The following is a 17,893-nucleotide window of genomic DNA, read 5'->3' on the forward strand; positions in this document are numbered from 1 at the left end:
AATGAACAGCCCATCCTGCAGGGTTTCCAGCTGCTGAGTCGGACGGATAGACTACGCGGCGGCTGACATCGTACCGACGCTACTACGGATGTCGTGTGACACGATGTAACTCGGCTCGCCTTCCTCCCGGCTGCAGCGTCTTGGTGCAGCCATCATCCCCGTCTTATCTGCGCGGTCTTCCATGATGAAGCTTGCAGTTGCGGGGTGACAGGCATTGGGTGGGGATCGGCCGGTCAGGGAGATGACACTCTTTGGTAATTGCATTCTCTACTTCTCCACCCGCTCAGCAGCAGTGCGGCGCTGCACACCCCCCTCACACGGAGTGTTCTGCATAGTGAGCGCCTCGAGGTGACCTGCATGCTAAAGAGACCTGTAGCGTTCTGCTTGTGCAACGTTCCTCCCATACACAATGCAGAGCTGGATGGGGTCACGTTCTGCTCTGCTGCAGTGACTGCCTCTAGTGCTTCAGAGCTGACTGCCGCCACTGTTGGGATGAAGGGGTTATGCTGAGTTCATACGTGGCGGCTGCGGTGCAGATGCAAACCACACGGGGATCCCCCTTTGCTGCGGCTTTAAATTGGTTTCTAATTGCTGTGAGTTTTGGGCCGTAAACTGCTGTTAACCCACAAAAGTACGCAGCCGATATCAGTCCTGAAAACCGAGGACAACGGCAAGGCGGAGCGTTGGTCAGCCGCAGAATGTGAATATGACCTCTAACTGCGCCACAGTCCTGTTACCAGGCTCGCTGCCCAGTAGTGGAGCAGATGGAGTTTATAACGTCAGTCACCCGTAATAACCGGATTAACATACAGATGAGGCAATGAAATGATCGGCCGCCGCCAGGTGAGCAGGGTCATAAGGGGTTAATGGTGATTAGGACTGATTGTGTCCTAATTAGTTCTGCTCCCCAACATCATGTGCAGAACGGAAACCTACAGTAAATATAAAAAGTCTACACACCCCTGTTAATGCCATCATTTCCTAATTACCCCCCTCCATGTGACCCGTTATCTGTACAAAGCACTGAAAATAAATAAGAATAACAAACTCATGTGTTTGCATAAGTGTTCACACCCCCTCTTATATTTGGGGATGTGGTTGTGTTCAGAATCAGCCAATCACATATAGACTCCTGATAACTAGTAGTCCGCACACTGCTGCCACTTACAGGGATTCTGGGTTCCGCCATATAAAGTTCGGCTCTTCTAGGAGGATTTTCCTGACATTTTCTTAGGCCGCCTGCACACGGGCGGGTCGGACCCTGCATGTGGGATTCCTGCAGTGGGGGATCGCCCCCATGCCCCCAGCTTACCTGTCTGGCATCTTCTCCTCTGCTGTGAATGTGCTGGCCGGAGCGCCGGACGGTACATGCGCAGTACAGGGGAAGCCGCTCCGTCACTATGGTGATAACGCGGCTCCTGTGGCCATTCTGCAATGAGGATTGCAGAATGGCCGGGGGACAAATGGCTTACATTGATTTTAATAGAAGCCGGCCGCGCGCAGCCCACACAAAATAGCAGCATGCTGCGATTTATCCCCCAAGAGCGAAAAATCGCAAATCGATTTCCGCTCGTGGGCAGGAACTCGCGTTTTCTCATAGCTATGGGCTGGATTTGCTGCAGTATCCGGAGGTGGAATCCCGCTCCGGATTTAGCAATGTGTAGGAGGCCTTAGTTGGTTGGTAAAGATCTTACAGGACAGCAAAGAGGTCTGATTGTTGGAAGGTGTCAGTAGAAGGGGGCCAAAACATCTCCAAGACGTTACATGTGCCATGGGGCACAGGGGAGACCGTCAGCAAGAAGGGGATTAAATATGGTCCAACAGTGACATCACAAAGAACTGGACGGCCCTGAGAAACTGATGGAAAGACCAGAACAACATTGGTGCAGGACGCAGCCAAGAGACCAACAGGAACATTAAAGGAGCTGCAGAAGTTTCTGGCAAGTCCTGGTTGTGTAGTCACTAGAGATGAGCGAGCATGCTCGGGAAAGGCAGATACTCGAGCGAGCATCGCTCTTCTCGAGTAACTGCCTACTCGTCCAAACAAATCGGGGGGGGGGGGGGGGAGAGTGAGAGAGATCTCCCCCCCCCCCCCCCCCCCGCATTTCATGTTTTACCAAAACCTCCATCCCATGAGCCAGAAGTCTCTGGGGGACGTGTTCTGTCTGATGAGACCGAGGGAGAACTTGTTGGCCAGAAGTCCAGAAGGGATGTTTGCTGTAAAGCCAACACTACGCATGACTAGAAGACCCTCAGTGAAGATGGTGGGGGCAGCATTATGTGGGGGCTGTTCTGCTGCTGGAGCTGGGGCTGTAGTCAGAGGGGAGGGAATTATGGACAGTCCCAAATATCAGTCCATTTTGGACCAAAACCTTCAGGCCTCGGCTGAAGATGAAGTTCAACTTTCAGCAAAAGCACGACCAAAAGCAGGCGGACAAATCACCAAGAGAACGGCTTCACCAGAGGAAGATCACAGTTTGGAATGGCCCAACCAGAGCCCAGACCTGAATCCCAGTGAAGATCTGTGGGTGACCCGAAGAGGGCGCTACACACCAGATGCCCTCGCAGTCTGACCGAATTGGAGCTTTTGTAAGGAAGAGCAGGCAAAGATTGTCAAGTCAGGATGTGCCGTGCTGATAGACACCGACCCAAAAACACTGAACGCTGCCATAAAGACAAGGGTACAACAACAAAGTATTAGTTTTAGGGGTTCAGATTTAGGAATTCCACTGGAAAAGTGCAGCTTCAAAACGCGTGGCATTTTGCCGCAGGTTTTGGAGCAGTTCGGCCGCCGGCATCCCATTGTGGCTTTCTGTCCCCCATCTTTTGGATTGCATTACAGATGAATCTCTCCCCTGCGTGACTGGCGCGGCGAGCTGTGGAGATATCATGGTGCACTTATGCTATTTGCGTAGCCCGGCGGTTAACCCTTTCCAATCCATTTATTTTTTCTCACCCATTCTCCCCAGCTCCAAATAAATTGGAGCTGGGGAGAATGGGTGAGAAAAAATTCATTTCGCTGCACCCTCCTGAACTGACAAAGTTCAGGAGGGTACAGGTGCTCACTGCACCATGGAGGGACCTGCTTACCTGTCCGGCGTCTTCCACATTCTCCTTCTGCCTCCCGGCTCGGCGATCATGTGACTGCTGGGGGTCAGGTGGCACCGGCGGTCACATGATCGCCGGGCCAGGAGACAGAAGGAGAATGCGGAAGACGCCGGACAGGTAAGCAGCCCCCCCCCCCCCCCCACAGTGCAGGCTCCCAGCTCGGTGTTCATGTGACCGCTGGGGGTCAGGTGACACCGGCTGTCACATGATCGCCGTCCGGAATCTCCGAGCATTACATAGTGCTGATTGAGCGCTATGTAATGTGTAAAGGAGAAGGCAGAAAGGGTTAAAAACCCTTTCTGCCTTCTCCTCGGGGGTCCTCGATGAGGACCAGTGCACAAGTGTATCTGCACCCGATGTGTCTGACGATCGGGTGCAGATCCACTCCTGCACTGCAGTGTCAGGCCTCCCCCAAGATCGGAGCTGTGGAGGGAAATTATGATGTCAGGGCAGGCCCGACATTGGATTGGAAAGGGTTAATATTAGTGCCTTTAACGTTCCCGCTCTATGAAAAATCAGAACAGATTTAGTAGGTTCCATTGTTATCGGAGATGCGGTCTGAGCCGCTCTTCAGTCCACAATCGGTCCCTGTAGTATCAGTGTTCACAGAGATGTATATATACACTCCGAATATAAGTATACGTTCATGTTTGTTTGCTCTGGACTGAGACGATGACATGCAAATCAATAAAGATCTTGTTACCGACCTCATGTAAATCGCATTTATAAAGAAGTGCTACTTCGGGAAATATGTTTATACAGAATCGCATCACTCCAGAGCTGTAATCATCTCTCTAAGGATCTGGAATCACTGTGTACATACATTACTTATCCTGTACTGATCCTGAGTTACATCTTGTATTATACTCCAGAGCTGCACTCACTATTCTGCTGGTGCAGTCACTGTGCACATACATTACTTATCCTGTACTGCTTCTGAGTTACATCCTGTATTATACTCCAGAGCTGCACTCACTATTCTGCTGGTGGAGCCACTGTGTACATACATTACTTATCCTGTACTGCTCCTGAGTTCCATCCTGTATTATACTCCAGAGCTGCACTCACTATTCTGCTGGTGGAGTCACTGTGTACATACATTACTTATCCTGTACTGACCCTGAGTTACATCCTGTATTATACTGCAGAGCTGCACTCACTATTCTGCTGGTGGAGTCACTGTGTACATACATTACTTATCCTGTACTGATCCTGAGTTACATCCTGTATTATACTCCAGAGCTGCACTCACTATTCTGCTGGTGGAGCCACTGTGTACATACATTACTTATCCTGTACTGCTCCTGAGTTCAATCCTGTATTATACTCCAGAGCTGCACTCACTATTCTGCTGGTGGAGTCACTGTGTACATACATTACTTATCCTGTACTGATCCTGAGTTACATCCTGTATTATACTCCAGAGCTGCACTCACTATTCTGCTGGTGGAGCCACTGTGTACATACATTACTTATCCTGTACTGCTCCTGAGTTCCATCCTGTATTATACTCCAGAGCTGCACTCACTATTCTGCTGGTGGAGTCACTGTGTACATACATTACTTATCCTGTACTGCTCCTGAGTTACATCCTGTATTATACTGCAGAGCTGCACTCACTATTCTGCTGGTGGAGGAGTCGCTGTGTACACACATTACTTATCCTGTACTGACCCTGAGTTACATCCTGTAGATCTTTTATTATAAAAGTAAAAAACATAACAATAAACAGAACATAAATATCGCTCACTTGGCATCAAACATAAAACAAAAACAAATCATCACTTATATTATCTGTACTTTGCCTTACTTCAGGACAAAGTAACAAAAGCAAAAGGTCCATCTGGTCCAAATAATACACACCGCACACTACACCAACCTGCACTCCAAACTACACTCACTCATCCTCACCAATACATATACGCTACATACTACATATAACAATATACCCACATGTGAGAAACATCCCTAACTCACAGGATCCAGCCTGAAATCCCAAGAAAGAAGAAAGAAAACTTGGCTAATAACCGAAGCAATGATATAATAATAATGCAAACAACAACAAAAGTAATAATAATAACAACCCAATACCTTTTTTTTTTTTTTTTTTTTTTTTTTTTTTCAATTTATTTTTTTTTTTTTTGCAATTTTTTTTTTTTTTTTTTTTTAATGCCCGCCACCTAAAGAATAAAACCTTACATAATCCTAAACTAACCCTATATCCAGACCAAACCACCACACACCCCAAACAACCCCCTACGGTGCAGCCACGGGAGCCACGCCTGCATCCCAAGTCCGTGCTCAATGTCTATGTCCAGGACGAGCCAAGCTGCACCGCATACACACACCCTGTCCGCCGCAGCCTGAGGGCCACGCCCGCACCAACAGTCCGTGCCCAGTGTTCATTGTCCGGGACGTGTCAAGCTACGGCTGAGGCATAAATCCCCCCCCCTCCCCCCAATAAACCCCCACCCAACCTATCTATAACCCCTCATCCTATATACAAAACAAACCATAACATAACATATAACACATCTTATACTACACAACTACAAACCAACACTACATATTAATACCCGAAAGCCTAAGGTTCAGTTACCTGCAGCCGTACATACTTCATCTTTGACCGAAAAACAAAAACTCTACTAGTGTCACACACAGCCCTCCACAAGGACTGGATATGATAAGCCGGGCACCGACCAAAAAGAGAAAAACTATCCCTATAGTTAATCTGTCCCTACAATGTCCCTACTCCTTCCCTAAAACTTACCCTCAGAGAAACTGTCCCTACCTCTCCCTATTCTGTCCCTACAAAGACCCTAACAATAAGAAGACTGTCCCTAACGAAATACAAACCCTCTCCATAGGAGAGAGGCCTTAGTCGTGCCCAACCTCTCATAATCCAGAGAGCGCACCTTCACCAGGTCACCCAGGATGTTCCTATTCACCTCATCCACGGGGAGGATTTTCTCTTCCGTCGAAACTAAACACCGTGCGTTCCAAATGTGAAACCTGACCACTAGGCTGACTAAGAATAAAGTGCACCGGTCCCTGCCACCAAGGTCCCCGAATGCCCCATAGACCCATTCCGCATACGAGAGGTGTGCCAACCTGGGCCAACCAATGGAGGCTCCCACCCGTTTGTACACCTCTGTATTAAAGGGACACTGAAGCAGGAAATGCTCCATGCTTTCCAGTACGTTGCTGCACTCCTGGCGGGGGCAACCCCTATCCACCAGTGGCCTGCTCTTCAAGTTGCCCCTTACATACAGTCTCCTGTGGAAACAGCGCCAAGTCAAGTCCCAAAACTTCAAGGGGATCCTGTCAGAATTCAATAAACGTAACCCTCCCTCCAGGTCCCGACTTGGGCAGTCCTTGAGCGCCAGGGGCTTCTGGAAATGGGTCAACAGAACCCTCTTATCGAGGAGTTTCCTCGACAGAGTTCTGATCTCCCACATCCCCAGACCCCACCGACGTATCATCTTCAGAACCACGGTAGCGTAAGCCGGAAGATGCCCGTGCGGCGTGCGAAGATCCTTCACTCGCCCTCCAGTCTCCCATTCCTGGAAGAAAGGCCGAAGCCATCCCCAACAGGAGAATACCCACGGAGGAGCCCTCTCTTGCCAGAGGTTGCCTATATTGATCTTAACAAATGTGTTTACGAGAAACACCACAGGGTTGACCATAGATAAACCCCCTAGTCTCCTCGTGCGATATGTGACATCTCTCCTAATTAGGTTCAACCTGTTCCCCCACAACATTAGGAAGAACAGGTTGTAGACCCGGGTCCAGAGAGGCTCTGGCAAAATGCATACGCTGCCCAGGTAGATGAATAAAGGGAGCAGGTATGTTTTGATCAGGTTAACCCTTTCCCGAAGGGTCAAAGACCAACCCTTCCACTGGGCCACCTTCTGAGTGGCACCATCGAGCCTGACCACCCAATTTTGCATGGGGTAATCTCCCCGGCCAAATTTGATGCCAAGAACTTTAGCCGAGTCCTGGGGCACTGGAAGGGTGTCCGGGAGACTAAATGTAGGATCTCCCCTTCCTAACCAGAGACTTTCGCACTTATCCCAGTTGATGCCGGACCCAGATGCTTCCGAGTAGCGATCCACCTCTGCCATCACGTACTCTGCCTCCCCCCTCGAGGACACAAAGACGGTGACGTCATCAGCGTACGCTGCCACCCTGAGGGCGGCTTCCGGCACCGCCCGATCCATCCCGACCCCTGCCATAGGCCCACCATCAATCATCCTAAGGAAAGGATCAATGGCAAACACGTACAGCAAGGGGCTTAGAGGACAACCCTGACGGACGCCAGACCCAACCTCAAATGGGTGGCCGACCCAACCGTTCACTAGCGGGAAAGTCTCAGCCCCCGCATACAATGTCTTGAGCCAATTGACAAACCCCACTGGCAGGCCATATCTCAGAAGAACAGACCAGAGGTACTCGTGATTAACCCGATCAAACGCTTTGGCCTGATCCAAGGACAGCAGGTACCCCTCCCAGTGACCAGCCCTACCCTGCTCCACTGCTTCCCGGACACCTAGAACAGCACTAAAGGTGCTACGACCTGGAACAGAGCAATGCTGGGCGCCCGAGAGGAGCCAGGGTGCAAACTTGACCAACCGATTAAACAGCACTTTTGCCAGAACCTTCCTGTCCGTATTGAGAAGCGCTATGGGACGCCAGTTCTCAATACGGCTCGAGTCTTTACCCTTTGACAGAAGGATCAAAGCCGACCTCCTCATTGACTTTGGGACAGTGTCCGAGGAAAGACACTCATTGAAAACCTCAGTCAAGAGGGGACTCAAGAGGTCCTTAAAGGTCTTATAGTACTCAGATGTTAAGCCATCCGGTCCTGGCGATTTTTTGAGCGCAAGCCCATCAATCGCCAGTTTAACTTCCTCTATGTTGATCTCCTCTGTCAAAACATTAAGGGAGATGTCATCCCCTGGCTCAGGAACAGCTTCAGCCAGGAAAGCCGACATCACATCTCGATCTAGATCCCTCTTTCTCAAAAGGTGCGAGTAGAAGGATCTGATGACTTCCAGAATCCCTGATCTGGACCTGTTCAGAGATCCCGTACCGTCGATCAGTCCAGTGACAACTTTACGATTCACTGACATCTTGCAGTTTCTGTAAGGGTCAGGTGAGTGGTACTTCCCGAAGTCCCTCTCAAAAACCAAAGATGCGTGCCTATTATACTGGCACCCTTTGAGCAAAGACTTCACTCTGGAGATCTCCTCGCGGCTACCTCCAGTCGAGACGAGATGTTCGAGTTTCCTCCTCAGGCCCTGATAAAGACGATACTTACTCAGGCTCCTGAGGCTAGAGAGCTGGCGGAAGAACCTCGCAGCCCTGATCTTGAACATCTCCCACCACTCTGACTTACTGCTACAAAGATCCAGTAATGGTACCTGGCTCTGCAGAAAATACTCAAAGGACTGTCTTATCTCTGCTTCCTCCAGGAGTGATGAATTCAGCCTCCATAAGCCTCTACCCATCCGGGGGGTCTCTGCAACATTCAGGGAAAACAAAATCAGACAGTGGTCGGAGAATTCCACCTCAACAACAGAAACTGGTGAAGAGATGGTTTCCTCCTTCAAATAAAACCTGTCTATTCTAGACCTGCACTCGCCTCTATAATAGGTGAAACCCGCGTGGCCTGGGGTGTGCCGGATGTGGACATCCACCAGGCGAGCTTCGCTAGCTATGCTATTAAGCGCGACGCTATCATAAGTCAGCTTGCCTAGGGAGCCTCCCCTGTCACGGGTCCTCGTGACTGCGTTAAAGTCACCCCCAAAGATCACCTGCCGACTGGAAAAAAGGTACGGCTTGATCCTCATAAAGAGATCCTTGCGGTCCCGCTTGGTTTGGGGACCGTAGATGTTGATTAGCCGAAGCTCTTGTCCCTTCATGAGAACATCCAGGATCAGGCACCTCCCTATTTCTAACTCGATAACCCGTCGGCATTCAACCGCTGCAGTAAAAAGTACCGCCACTCCGCTATATGGCTCGGCCGCAAGAGACCAGTAAGATGGACCAGACCTCCATTCCCTCCTTGCCTTATGCACAGCTGCCAAATTTGGCAGCCTGGTCTCTTGCAAAAACAAAATGTCGGCTTCAACGCGGCCGAGAAAATCAAAGGCCGCAAATCTAGCCATATCAGATTTAATGCTGGCAACATTAATGGATGCCAGCGTCAACGGAGTGGGTGCCGCCATCATTGGTGATCGAGTTAGATGGCTTTCTTCTTCCCACCCCCCTTCTCATCAGGGTCTGAGGATGACCCCTTGCCACGTTTCTTGGACACTGAAAGGTCCATGGCAAGGGGCTCCTCAACCTCGTCCTCCTTGCCACTGGGCTCTGGGCCAGCCCTCCCCCTGGAGGTCACCAAACCCCCACAAGAGGAAGGCTCAGCACCCCCTGTAGGCCCCACGCTTGTCCTGGCCACCTCTGCCTCCTCCGAGGACGAGAGAGCTTGGTACCTGTTGGAGAGCCCAACAAGAGGAGAGTTTGGATTGCCTTCCTGCACCTGGCCCGTTGCAGGGGAAGATTTCCCTTCCCTTTTTTTCATTTTCTTGGAGCCCTGCTTGCGCTTTTTCTTTTGCCACTCATCCTTGCCCTCACCCACACTTTCATAGTGGGAAGAATCTGAATAAGTGGCAGCCTCCTCCCTTTGGATCCTCCTGACCTCCTCATCCAGCTCCCTGTCCCCTGGAGCCTCAGCCACATGATTTGCGTCCGGAGCAGGGGCCAGCATTGACCCACCTGCCACCTGGGTTTCCACCAGCTCCCTGCCCCTTCCGCGCTTCTCTTGGCGCCTTAGCTTGGCTGCCCCAGCATGTTTGTTCTTCCTTGGCTCCTGGGCTCCCTCGCCTCTGCTGGTCCCCTCCCCTGCAGAAGCAACCTCACGGCTCTCCTCCGCTGGGGCCATGACCGCATTGGCGAAAGAGCGCGGACAGCGACTGAATGGGTGACCGAGGTCACCACACAGGTGACACCTAATCTCTGTACAAGATGCCGCAAGATGACCTACCTCGCCACACAGAGCGCACTTGATGACGTTACAGGCTGCACTCAAATGTGTGGGGTCGCCGCACTTGTGACAGAGCTTCGGCTGCCCCTGGTAGAAGGCCAAGATACGATTCCTGCCAAGGAAGGCTGCGGATGGTATGTGGGCCACCGAATTCCCTGAACGCTTAAGTTTTACCATAAACGTCCAGGCTCCGGACCAGATGCCGTGCTCATCCCGGTTCTTATTGGGCATATCCACCACCTCTCCATACCGACTTATCCAAGTCATGATATCATAACAAGAGAGGGACTCGTTACGAGTCAAAACGGTCACTCTCTTGACTCCAGTCTGGCGGGTTACCACTTGTGCAGCGAAACCGCGCCAGCCGGGCTCGTCCTTCATCAGCTCATAATTCCCCCAGAAGAGCTCCAGGCCCTCCGGGCGAGCAAAGCTGATGTCGAACTCAGACGTGCCATAAGGATGGATCAGGGCATAGATGTCATTTGCCCTGAAACCCATCTTCAGCAGAAGCTCCACCACCTTACTCCTGGATGGGCATGCGTCATTGCCTCTCCACTGAAGACGGGCCACATTCCTACGGCCAATGTCCTGCCCGGTTGTCGGCAGGGACCAGACGGTCTCCCCCCTTTGTTCTCGGAAGGCACCAAGACCATGTCTCTCCACCCAGAGAGACAAATCCACAACTCTGCCCCCTACATTCATCGAGCTCTCCCCCCTCCTCAAGGCCTCCAGGAGGCGCTGTTGCAAAACGCCGTCCCCAGAGCCCAAAGACGAGGAGGACGCATCCCCCCTCCCTCCAGCGGCGACACTGGCATAACTTCTACCAGCTGTTGTCGCCGCCGGAGGGGTGACTGGATCCTGGCCCATCCCCTGACTACTACCTGAAGCCCCACCCTCCAGTACAGCCGATGTCATACCTCCCGGGGGATTGGGGGCATCCTGAGCTCCCAAAGCCTCTGCGTGAGCGGAAGCGGGAGCAGGGGCAGCGGTAGCACTAACGGTTGTCCCATTCACATCATTCATACATTTTCCTTTTGTTGGACCAGGACCTGCTTCACCTTTTTTCTTAATGTTACACTTTCCAGCTGGATGAGGCTGGAGACCAGCACTGAAAGAGTTAGCCTTAAGTCCAGCATTATGCTCTGTAGGAGCTGTCTCTGCAGCTCTAGCTCCGCCCATTTTTCCAGCCATTCTGGGACTTGCAGTTCTTTTTACCTGCTTATTTGCTATTACGTTACCATCATGATGGGTGGGAGGATCGGCAGACTTGGCCACCACCCACTGCGCCCCCTCTACACCTGACAGGCGTTTTAGGGACACAGGAGGGACAGCCAAGCCGCCACTGGTGGAACCTGATGCCAGACTGCCCCCCCCTCCCACTGGAGGGCAACCATCAGCACCAGCACCTCCGGATTGGCCGCGACCCCTCATTCCATCTTTCCCACGGACCTTCTCTGCCTCCTTATCGCCTCCATTCCCACTACTGGCACAAGCAGAAATGGAGTTTTGGGCCGCATTAACCCTCTCTTCCCCAGTCCCCTGCACCGGACCCACTGCAGAGCCCGGGACTAGGGGTATACCAGGGCTAGCACCCCGATCTGACTTTGCAGCCGGACCGGAGTGCTTGGTGACGTACACAAACCTCTCCTGCACGGTGGTCTTCATCTTTTTTTTCTGTTTCTTTTTGCCCGTAGATGTTGTTTCAGGCATGTCGTCACCAAAGTACATATTGTGCATTCTTTCGGGGGACTCCTGCAGCATGATTTGCTGCATGATGAGGGCCCCCTCACCGCTGCTGCTGTCGCTGTCGTCGTCCGCGTCCTCAGCACTGGACTCCTCCGATGTGGGGGGCAGGCTAACCTGTTCAGCAGGAATGCTGCTCCCTGGGGTTCCCCCCTGCTGTAGGGACGGCTGCTCCCCAGAGCATATCGCCATCCCCTCCTGTGGATCCTCCGACTCATCTGAGCTGCTGTCGCTGCTCACATGCGCCATTCCAGCAAATCGCTCATCATTTAGGAGCTTCTCTTTAAATGGGCCGCTGGCTTGGAGTATTCTATATCTCTCCTCCTTGTAGAAGTCCACAGCCTCCTTGCAGGCTTTAACTTTTTCTGCTGCAGCGATCTTTTTTCTTCCCTGTGGGGCTTTGTCTAGATCGCTCAGGGCAGTCTGCAGTTCCCTGCGATACTTCTGCAGCTGCCTACCAACCTCCTTATAGTCCTTTATGTTGGCAGCTATCCGAGATGCCATAGCAGTAACAGATTCACCTTTGCTGCGCTCTCCCCAGCTGACACTTGTAGGTGCCTTTGCAGCACTCACCTTGGCTTTAGTTTGGCTTCGGGTTTTCCTATAATCCACATCCTCCCGGGGAGTCTGGGTGACGCTGCGTGGACCCCGACTGGATCCTCTCCCCTCCTGGGGTTCATTCCTCCCCCCTCCCGACCGAAGCCGGAGGGGGGAAGCACGGCACTCCATGGCAAATGTAGCCCAGAAACGTGCACTTGTTCCTGGGCTCTCAGCAAGGTCTCCACCCTAGAAGCAGACCACACCCTGGAACCAGCAGAGCTCTCTAACACACAACCTTCCTCCAGAGCTGCACTCACGATTCTGCTGGTGGAGTCACTGTGTACATACATTACTTATCCTGTACTGATCCTGAGTTACATCCTGTATTATACCCCAGAGCTGCACTCACTATTCTGCTGGTGCAGTCACTGTGTACATACATTACTTATCCTGTACTGACCCTGAGTTACATCCTGTATTATACTCCAGAGCTGCACTCACTATTCTGCTGGTGGAGTCACTGTGTACATACATTACCCTGTACTGATCCTGAGTTACATCTTGGTTGTGTTCGGCTAGATCTGTGATTAGTCGCTGAATCTCTTCTGGATTTCATGCTAACATTTGCCTTTATTCGCTGTACATTGCGCTCCGCTGCCGGGGATTTCCGTCTTATTCTTTCTGTTTCCTCGTATTGTGAGTGTATTAACAGGATAAATGCTGAAGCCGCTGAATGCACCAACTTAACCCCTTAACGACTGCAGAGTTTTTAGGATGGTTTCTTAAGGGACATCTTCTAATGCACAACCTCTTTACAGCAGTGCTTCAGTAGAAGATGGTGGTGCTGCGCACGATGCACTCCTGCTATCCGGGCTGTTACAACTTTACACCTCTGCACTGATCGCAGACCAACAAGGTCTCTCATCGGTTTTATGGGGTATTCTAACATAGAAAAAAATCCAGGTGGATACGTGACTTGCCAGTGACCTCCAACATGCAGTGCCACCATTCTAGTGCCCACCGATCTGATTCTAGATGTGACTGCAGCGGTTACGCGCTGTTCTCCACTCATATGACTGCTCAGTCAATCACTGGCCTTAGGAGACATGTGGCATTCGTGCACACATGCTCACTGAAGCCACTGATTGTCCGAGTATTTGCAGCCATGAACAGCTTGCGTCGGCTACAATCAGTTCCAGGATCGGACCAGTAGTGTCTGCTGTAGCAACAACAGCAGTTCTTTGCAATGAAGCCAGTGGGAAGGAGCATGTCTTGTTTTTTTTGTTGTTGAAAGGATAGGTTATCAATAGAGTTTTGCCTGAAAACCCCTTTAAGTATTCCTGGCTTCTGCAGTGTGGTGCTGGTGATAGCAGTAACAATGTGCATTCATATTTAGTATTCCTTGTTCTTGTCTAGATTGCTCTTGTCAGTGTGGTCTTGTTTCTATGACTGTCTAGTCCAAGCTTGTTTTCTGGCCTTTGGTTGCCTGCTCATTTAATGTCTGTATCTGCCTACCTTGCTTCATTATTGAGCATTGCTTGTTTGGCTTATTCTGGGCCCTAGTGCTCTCTTGTTGTCAGGAACTGTATTTCAGACAGGGTTCACAGTTAGCTAGTTAGAGACCGTGGTGTCTGCTGAGCGGTGGGTCTCTGGCAATTAACGATTGATAACCTATCCTGAAGATGGATCATCTACAGAATTTGCCAAAGAAACCCCTTTAAATAGAGGCTACCAATGAGGACTCCTCCCTAATTGATGTTGGCTGAAAAATGAGGTCAGCTGACCCAATCCAATGGATCAGCTGTGGAAGAGTTAGATATCGCCTCCGCGCCAACTGAAGGTTAGAAGGCAGGAGATGACAATCCAGCAGGTGAATTTCTGCTGGTCGTATCACATATTAACCCCTAAATGCTCCATGACTTACAAACCTCAATGATGGAACTGTATAGAATGGGATCGGGGGTTGATCATGCTCAATACAATGTAGGTGTTGACTGTCTTTGACGACTGATACCCACCATCTGCCCGCAACAGCCGCGATCAGCAGTCACGCTGATTGTGACTGTTAACCCTTTCAATGACAGCATCATTTAAATACCTTAATCGGAGTTTGGTGGTCCTGAACGCCCCTCCCGCAATAAGATCACGGAGTGCTGTTTGGTTACCATGGCAGTCTTGGGCCTTCTGAAGACTCCCAGGTCTGCCATTGCAGATTATCTATGAAGGCACGCCTGTTGGATCGCAGTATGATGTAATACTATAATATTACATCATACTGCAGGAGCGATCACAAACTCCAGTCCGCTATGGGGGGCTAAAAAAAAAATCTAAAAATTAGCTATTTTTTATTTATTTCTTTTTTTAAATTAAAGGTAATAAGTTTTTACCCCCCCCCCCCCTCCTTTTCACATATAATAATAAAATAAATTTGGTATTGCTGTGTCCGTAAAAGTTTGATCTATCAAAGTAGCACATTATTTATGACACACAGTGAACATCATCAGGAAAAAATACACAGCGCCAGAATTGCGTTTTTTTTGTCACCCCCATCTACAAGAAAAAAAAAAATATTGATGAAAGATGAAAAAATTATGTCGATCAGAAAAAAATAATATAGATTTGGTCTGGTAGTAATCGTGCCGACCCACAGAATAAAGCCATCAGGTCATCCTTGCTGCAATGTGTACGCCGTAGAAACAAGACCCCCCAAAGATGGCAGAATATTTTTCCATTTCCCTCCACTTTTTGATGCTTTTCAGTACATCACGTGGCGCACTAAGTAGTACCATTGATGAATAGCTAAGATAGTGCTATTCATTCATGAATAGCTAAGCACTAGCTGTTATTGGCTGAGCGCTCAGCTAATCAACACAGCCCTTTCAGGAGGCGGGCATTTTTAGATCCCCGCCTGCTGAAAGTGCTGGATAGCAGTGTCAGGGAGCCAGCTGGAGGACGCGTGTGAGCGGCGGAGAGGTGAGTACTTTTTTAACCACTTATTGATGATTTTCAGGGAAGGGCTTATATTTCAAGCCCTTCCCCAAAAATCATACTTCAGGGTTTGCCAAAAACCACTGCTTTCAATGGGACCGGCAGCAGCGCCGATACCATTGAAAGCAATGGGATAGCATGCTGCACTTCTGCCACAGCTGTCACAGCGGGGATGAAGGAAACTCCTGCCACAGCTGTCACAGCTTTGGCAGAAGTCCACGGTATTCTCCCTATCTTTTCAATGGGGCTAGCGCTGCTGCTGCCCCTGGCCCCATTGAAAAGACTGACGATATCCCGATCTCATTGCGACGTCTTTCTTGCGCTGCGGGGCGAGTGTGTTCACTTGCTCTTGCAGCGCAATGGAGAAAATATCGCCAGTGGGTGTCTGCCCTTTGTTTTTTTTTTTAAGGAGAGGTGAAGAAAAATGAAGATGGAAAAAAAAGGTCCGCATCCTTAAGACTGCCTTCACTCAGGCGACAAAATCGCACAAAGTTTGTGCATTGCGAGGTGTTACACAGAAAGCGGCCATAGACTTCAATGGCAGTTGGAAAAAAGGGAGTGGGTAAAGAGGACCGCTCGCCCTAATTAGGCATTGTCATTCCGAGGGTTTATTCCGCTCGTTGCTTGCTACTGCTTCGGCGCATTTTTCACATTGGCGCTGCAGCGCTCCGTGTGAATGGCTTTGAAAACCCCAATTACGATCGGGGGTCGAGCTTGTTAAAAATGTATGCATGCAAATATATGTTCCATACGGATAAACGTGTAAATGCAGCCGCCCGTGAAGAGGCCCCTGGAGTGCATTCGCAAGTGCAATACCGCTGCCAGAAACTCGGACCAATCTTGCACTTCCAATCTTGCGACATCTGCTGCTCATGTGATGCATTTTGAGCACGTATTGCATTGGATCTCCGCATCATGTGGTTTCCATCATCGCCGCGCCCCTGCGTGGGTGAAAATCGCTTGCTGTTTCAATAGTAAAAATGGCGGTGTTATACAACTCCCGCCGAAAATAAAGTGGTCTATTACAGGCGTAATATATGACCGTATTTCCATCTGGGAGGTATCCTGCATGAAGATCTGCCATGTGAACGCGCTCTTGATCTGAACAGACATCCTGTCCGCCATCTTGCCCCTTTCCTGTGAGCGCAGGTTCGGGATCTTGATGTTGTTTCCGCCGGTGAAGCTCCAGCAGGTTTTCCGTCCTTCCGTGTAATCCGGTAAAAGAGTTCTTCCTGACGTCTGGAACGTGACAGGCGGACGCGAGTGAAGCGCTGGTAGTGCGGAGTGCGCCCCCCGTCCCCCCGTCCCGCCGTCCCCCCGTGTGTATTAATACTTTTCATATGTATTTTTAGATCAAACCTTTTAGTCGCGCAGACGTTTGTTTCTATAGTAACAGCCGGAGATTTCACTTCTGCGCTCAGGACTGAAAATTTGAGTCTTTTGTTGTTATAAATTAGAAATTTTAAGTAAATCCACCTCCACACATATGTTCTGTATGAGATCGCAGGATGCACGGCGGATTGAGAAATTGCGCCATATCTTCAGGAGGACTGAGAAGACGCGACAATCTCAGACCTGAGAGGAAGAGATACAATGTATATCCTTCACAGAAAACTCCCTGAAACAATCACTTTATTAATAAGGTATAAAAGTGGCTACAGAACAACCAACACAAGGAGGAGTACAGAGAGCGTGCGGGGGGGTTGTACATGTTACACTGCGCAGGACAACAGCCCCGATGCTTCCCCAGAATAGTGAGTGCAGCTCTGGAGAAGGTTGGGTGTATGAGAGCTCTGCAGGATCCAGGGTGTGGTCACTAGTGACAGGAATCTTACCCAGCCAAGTCTACAGGTGCTCCAGCCATGGAGTCCCGGACCTCCTCCCTCTGGCTTCGGTCGGGGGGAGGGAGGACTGCACCCCAGGAGAGGAGAACATCTGGTCAGAGTGGCAGCAATGTCACCCCAACTCCCCTGGAGGAGCGTAAGATGACTCGCAGCCAGAGGAAGAGAGTAGAGGACCATGCGGTAAAACAACGTTTGCAGGCAAGTTGGGCTGATCGCAAGGAGGGCGAGTCTGTAACGGATGTGGCAACCCGTATCGCCAAGTATATGAAGGACTTTGGGCATGTCGGGAGGCAGCTTAACAAATATAGGCAGGAGCTGCGCATTGCCCGCTATGATGTGGAGCGGGCCAGATCCCGCACCAGAAAATTGGCCATATCGCGGCAGATTGAAGCCTGTGAGGAGGCCATTGAGTTTTATGAGGAAGAAAGAGACAGGATTCTGAAAACAAGTGGGCCTTTTAAAGAAAAACTGTTAAATGATGAAAGGTTCAGCAAAATGGCGTCAGTGAGCAGCGGTGGCATTAAAGAGCCTCAAGCAAAAAGAGGAGGAAAAAACGTATATTCAAGAAAAGTTCGTTTATGTCACCAAGCACTCTGGTTTGGCTGCAAAGTCAGACCAGGGTGGT

Source organism: Eleutherodactylus coqui, chromosome 13 (genome assembly GCF_035609145.1).
Source record: "Eleutherodactylus coqui strain aEleCoq1 chromosome 13, aEleCoq1.hap1, whole genome shotgun sequence".
Classification (NCBI taxonomy): domain Eukaryota; kingdom Metazoa; phylum Chordata; class Amphibia; order Anura; family Eleutherodactylidae; genus Eleutherodactylus; species Eleutherodactylus coqui.